This window comes from Anomaloglossus baeobatrachus, chromosome 10 (assembly GCF_048569485.1).
Source record: "Anomaloglossus baeobatrachus isolate aAnoBae1 chromosome 10, aAnoBae1.hap1, whole genome shotgun sequence".
Lineage (NCBI taxonomy): Eukaryota > Metazoa > Chordata > Amphibia > Anura > Aromobatidae > Anomaloglossus > Anomaloglossus baeobatrachus.
The window spans coordinates 214,918,084-214,924,763 of NC_134362.1; positions in this window are offsets into that span (position 1 = coordinate 214,918,084).

Genomic DNA, 6,680 nt, shown 5'->3' on the forward strand with positions numbered 1-6,680 from the left:
TGAAGGTCTGGGGTGCTGGGTTTCTTTTTATACACACCCACTAATTAACTGATCATTTAGTGAGCACAGGTGAGGATGTAAACTAGGATCGGGTGCATTATATGACAAGGCGACAAAACTTTTGTCTTGCCAAAATCTGACCTTTCTGTGTTGCTTTGCAGCAACTTTATTTTCATAACCTAAACCAAATTTGGGAGGGTTTCAGCTTTCAAAAGAGTAATTTATAAAACCAATGGATGAATTTAAAGTCACATTATAAGCTTTTATTTACATAACATGGATAAGTGACAGAACTTCTGTCAAGAACTGTATACTAGATCTATAATGGTCTATAGCTGACCGGCAGGTATATACTAGATCTATAATGGACTATAAGCTGATTTGTGACTTAAAAACCTTCCTTCCTACTATAAATGGACGCTTCAAATGATGGCGCGCAGACCGTATCAGAGTCCTAGAGAATGGAGAAGTTGCTGCATGGGGAATATATATTTATAATCTATTTTTATATTTTTTGCTCTATGTAAAAATAAACTGATTGATATACAATGTGTTGTATTGTTAGGGTGAACTCTTAACCAGAGATCACTAGTTGCCTACTGCCTGATTCTAATTGGTGTGGATCGAGTGCATGCTTGAAAAATGAGATCAGACACAGTCGCATCTTCATCTTTCCTCGACCAAAGTCGGCCCAGACTCTGAGAGATTTATTCAAGAACATGCCTTTATAAAACTAAGAAAAGGGGCATGGTCAGCCCTACAGTGGGCATACTTGGATGTGTCCATTGGTCAGTTGTTTGAACAATGTGTTAGTCCATGAGCTGATTGGTGGGCATCATGGTAGGCAGGTCTATGATGTCATTGGACGGATCCATGGTGATGGTGATGGGAGGGATGTCATCTCGTGGATCCATGCTGGCGGTCTATGATGTCATCGATGGCCATCTTAGTTATCTCTGAAAACCTTGCTCATGTAAGGCAAATTGACTCATTTCCCACAATCCCTTGTCAAGAGGTTAATCAAGTATTTGATCTAATGGCTCTCCTCAACAGTCCCCCCCCCTAAATACTTTATTAAAAATCTGACCCTACCGTGGTCCCCTTACACATTAGCTCTAATGCTTTAACTGCAACTCTTTTCTTTTTGTTGTCCACTATACGAGCAATGCTAAGCCTTTGCCCCCATTGGTACAGACTTCGATTGGAGTCTGATGTACTTGCCCCACTCTGACTGCCTAGTTGGGGACTGTGAAAGACTGAAGGGTACCTAGCTGTTCTATATCTACAGAACCTAACCAACCTCCTGAGCTAGGAAAGTGGGGACTGACATTTCTACTCCTTTCTCGATCATCTTCCATACACAGGGAAAGACACAAACAATAATAACTGTTCAAACTTACACACTGATCACATCCCGCACACACAGTTCACAGAGGCATAGGTAATGTTCCAGTCCTTAGAACAGACTATTTAATGCCGAAGAGCTCACCCAGATTTTGAGATTAATCGATTAGAAAGAGTAAGGCAATTGTAAGAATAAGCTTCTTACCGTTCTGCTGCAGCTTTTAGCCTTACTGTTTCTGAAAGGCTGATTTTCAGTCAACATCTGAGTGCTATCTGCGTCCTCAAGACTTTTCTACCTGAATACACCTGATTGTGTCACAACACTAATGGATCTCTTCTTGTCTGGGGTCCATAATCTACCACCAGGAGGCCTTTAACAAGATTTCCCTTATACATGGATCCGATTACCTTCAGTAAAGGTCCAGTCACACTAAGCAACTTACCAGCGATCCCAACAACGATAAGGATCGCTGGTAAGTTGCTAGGAGGTTGCTGGTGAGATGTCACACTGCGACGCTCCAGCGATCCCACCAGCAACCTGACCTGGCAGGGATCGCTGGAGCGTGGCTACACGAGTTGCTGGTGAGCTCACCAGTGACCAGCCCCCAGCACCGCGTGGAAGATGCTGCGCTTGGTAACTAAGGTAAATATCGGGTAACCAACCCGATATTTCTTCGGCGCTCCATTGGGAGACCCAGACGATTGGGTGTATAGCTACTGCCTCCGGAGGCCACACAAAGCACTACACTAAAAAGTGTAAGGCCCCTCCCCTTCTGGCTATACACCCCCCGTGGGATCACGGGCTGCTCAGTTTTATGCTTTGTGCGAAGGAGGTCAGACATCCACGCATAGCTCCACTGTTTAGTCAGCAGTAGCTGCTGACTATGTCGGATGGAAGAAAAGAGGGCCCATACTAGGGCCCCCAGCATGCTCCCTTCTCACCCCACTTTTGTCGGCGGTGTTTGTTAAGGTTGAGGTACCCATTGCGGGTACGGAGGCTGGAGCCCACATGCTGTTTTCCTTCCCCATCCCTCTGAAGGGCTCTGGTGAAGTGGGATCTTACCGGCCTCCAGACTCTGAGGCCGGGCTCCATCCACAGACCCGGAGATCCTGCTGGATACGGAGCTAGGGTGCCGTCAGGGACAGGCCCTGCAACATTCAGGTACTCTGTGTCCCCGTGCAGACAGGCACAGACACACTCCAGCGTTGCTGGGTGTTCTAGTGCGCCGGGGACAGTAGCGCTGCGCGCTTGGGGTTATACTCACTGCAGCTTTGCTGAGTGAGTTTATGTGTGGGGAACTACCGCGCCGGCCGCCATGGTGACTGCGGCGCGGCTGAGACTTGTGGTGCGCCGGGGACTTCGCGCCGACCGTGCTTTTACGACGGCAGCGCTTGTAAATCTAGTCCCCGGCTTCTGCGGCCTAGTTACGCTTCGTTCCCGCCCCCAGCCCTGTCAGTCAGGGAAGGGGAGAGACGCTGTACAATAGTCAGCGCCGAGGGCTGGAGTCTTATTTTACATACTCCAGCCCTCTCACTGGGCACAGTGGGACGCCAGTTCCCGCTCTTTGTCTGCAGCACGCCCACGGCCCGCCCCTCTTCACAGGACGCCGGCAGCCATTCCTGCACGCAGTCTGAGCTGGAGAACGGACATAGCCCTGGGAGACCCAGACAAGGGATTCTGGCGACCACACACCCGCTGTTAAGCGGGCGGTAAGCAGCACCTAGGTGCTGACCCCACTAGTGCCACAGTGTAGTTTTTGTGTACTTTTGTCTGTACCTATATATTGCACTGTACAGTCGCTTCTTGGCTTATACCCCTATATTGCTCTGAGGAGACAACAGCATGTCATCCGCAAAAAGCAAGGGTGCCAAGGCACGGGCTTCATATGCTGCCTGTACCGCATGTGGGGCTGATCTACCGGCAGGTTCCCCTGACCCCCATTGTGTGCAATGTTCGGTCCCTGTGCCACTTCGTCAGCCGGAGTCTATGCTAGTAGTGGCCCAGGCAGAGACGCCTGTGAACCCTGCCCCGGTGACGGGGACAGAATTTGCAGTTTTTGCTGATAAGATGTCTGTGACTATGACAAAAATTCTAGAAACCTTGCAGTCCAGGCCGGTCACTCAGACCATGGGCACTGCTGATTCAATGTTCCTCGGTCCCCCTCAGTTGGAACTAATCCGTGCTCCAAGGGGGTCCCAGACATCACAGGCTGAAGGCTCTGACTCGGACGACAGTCCCAGGCAGCCTAAGCGAGCTCGCTGGGAGAGACCCTCGGCGTCATCACGCTGGTCAGGGTCTCAGCGAGAGGATTCTCTGTATGATGAGACAGAACTAGGTGATCAGGAGTCCAATCCTGAGTCTGCTCTCAACCTGGATACCCCTGATGGTGACGGCATGGTGAATGATCTTATAGCGGCCATCAATAGACTGCTGGATATTTCTCCTCCAGCGGAGGAGGCAGCAGCACAGCAGGAGAAATTCCATTTTAGGTATCCCAAACGTAAATTGAGCTCTTTTCTGGACCACGCGGACTTCAGAGAAGCAGTCCAGAAACACCATGCTTATCCAGATAAGCGTTTCTCCAAATGTCTTAAGGATACACGTTATCCCTTTCCCCCTGACGTGGTCAAACGCTGGACCCAGTGTCCAAAGGTGGACCCCCCAATCTCCAGGCTTGCGGCTAGATCCATAGTTGCAGTGGAAGATGGGGCTTCACTTAAAGATGCCAATGACAGACAGATGGACCTTTGGTTGAAATCTGTCTATGAAGCTATCGGCGCGTCGTTTGCTCCAGCATTCGCAGCCGTGTGGGCACTCCAAGCTATTTCAGCTGATCTGGCGCAGGTGGACTCTATCATACGTCCATCAGTGCCGCAGGTGGCGTCCTTGACTTCGCAAATGTCTGCGTTTGCGACTTACGCTATCAATGCGGTCTTGGACTCTACCAGCCGTACGTCAATGGCGTCCGCCAACTCGGTGGTTTTACGCAGAGCCTTATGGTTAAAGGAATGGAAAGCAGATTCTGCTTCCAAAAAATGCTTAACCAGTTTGCCATTATCTGGAGACAGACTGTTTGGTGAGCAATTGGCGGAAATCATTAAACAGTCCAAGGGTAAGGACTCTTCCTTACCCCAGCCTAGATCAAGCAAACCTCAACAGTGGAAGGGACAGTCGAGGTTTCGGTCCTTTCGAGGTTCGGGCAGGACCCAATTCTCCTCGTCCAAAAGGACTCAGAAGGAGCAGAGGAGCTCAGATTCCTGGCGGACTCACTCACGCCCAAAGAAAGCAGCCGGAGGAACCGCTTCCAAGCCGGCTGCCTCATGACTTTCGGCCTCCTCTCTCCGCATCCTCGGTCGGTGGCAGGCTCTCCCGCTTTTGCGGCATTTGGCTGCCACAGGTCAAAGACCGGTGGGTAACAGACATTTTGTCTCACGGGTACCGGATAGAGTTCAGTTCTCGTCCTCCGCCTCGGTTCTTCAGAACCTCCCCACATCCCGACCGAACCGATGCTCTTCTGCAAGCGGTGTGCTCGCTAAGGGCAGAGGGAGTGGTGATCCCTGTTCCTCTTCAGGAACGAGGTCAAGGTTTTTACTCCAATCTGTTTGTGGTGCCAAAAAAGGACGGCTCTTTCCGTCCTGTTCTGGACCTAAAACTGCTCAACAAGCACGTGAAAACCAGGCGGTTCCGGATGGAATCCCTCCGCTCCGTCATTGCCTCGATGTCTCAAGGAGATTTCCTAGCATCAATAGACATCAAAAATGCTTATCTCCACGTGCCGATTGCTCCAGAGCACCAGCGTTTTCTACGCTTCGTTATAGGAGACGAACACCTTCAGTTCGTAGCCCTGCCATTTGGTCTGGCGACAGCCCCACGGGTTTTCACCAAGGTCATGGCAGCAGTGGTAGCAGTCTTGCACTCTCAGGGACACTCGGTGATCCCTTACTTGGACGATCTGCTTGTCAAGGCACCCTCTCAAGAGGCATGCCAACACAGCCTGAACGTTGCGCTGGAGACTCTCCAGACTTTCGGGTGGATCATCAACTTTTCAAAGTCAAATCTGTCACCGACCCAATCGCTAACATATCTTGGCATGGAGTTTCATACTCTCTCAGCGACAGTGAAGCTTCCGATGGACAAGCAGCGTTCACTACAGACAGGGGTGCACTCGCTCCTTCAAGGCCAGTCGCACCCCTTAAGACGCCTCATGCACTTCCTGGGGAAGATGGTGGCAGCAATGGAGGCAGTCCCGTTTGCGCAGTTTCATCTGCGCCAACTTCAATGGGACATTCTCCGCCAATGGGACGGGAAGTCGACGTCCTTAGACAGGAAAGTCTCCCTTTCCCAGACGACCAAGGACTCTCTTCAATGGTGGCTTCTTCCCACCTCATTATCACAAGGAAGGTCCTTCCTACCCCCATCCTGGGCGGTGGTCACGACAGACGCGAGTCTGTCAGGGTGGGGAGCAGTTTTTCTCCACCACAGGGCTCAGGGTACGTGGACTCAGCAGGAGTCCACCCTTCAGATCAATGTTCTGGAAATCAGGGCAGTGTATCTTGCCCTACAAGCCTTCCAGCAGTGGCTGGAGGGAAAGCAGATCCGAATTCAGTCGGACAACTCCACAGCGGTGGCATACATCAACCACCAAGGCGGGACACGCAGTCGGCAAGCCTTCCAGGAAGTCCGGCGGATTCTGATGTGGGTGGAGGCCACGGCCTCCACCATCTCCGCAGTTCACATCCCCGGCGTAGAAAACTGGGAAGCGGACTTCCTCAGTCGCCAGGGTATGGACACAGGGGAATGGTCCCTTCACCCGGACGTGTTTCAGGAAATCTGTCGCCGCTGGGGAAGGCCGGACGTCGACCTAATGGCGTCCCGGCACAACAACAAGGTCCCAACTTTCATGGCACGGTCTCGCGATCACAGAGCTCTGGCGGCAGACGCCTTAGTGCAAGATTGGTCGCAGTTCCAACTGCCCTATGTGTTTCCCCCTCTGGCACTCTTGCCCAGAGTGCTACGCAAGATCAGGTCCGAGTGCCGCCGCGTCCTGCTCGTCGCCCCAGACTGGCCGAGAAGGTCGTGGTATCCGGATCTGTGGCATCTCACGGTCGGCCAACCGTGGGCGCTACCAGACCGGCCAGACTTACTGTCACAAGGGCCGTTTTTCCATCTGAATTCTGCGGCCCTGAACCTGACTGTGTGGCCATTGAGTCCTGGATACTAGCATCTTCAGGATTATCTCAAGGGGTCGTGGCCACCATGAGACAGGCTAGGAAGCCCACGTCTGCTAAGATCTACCACAGAACGTGGAAGATTTTCTTATCCTGGTGCTCGGCAC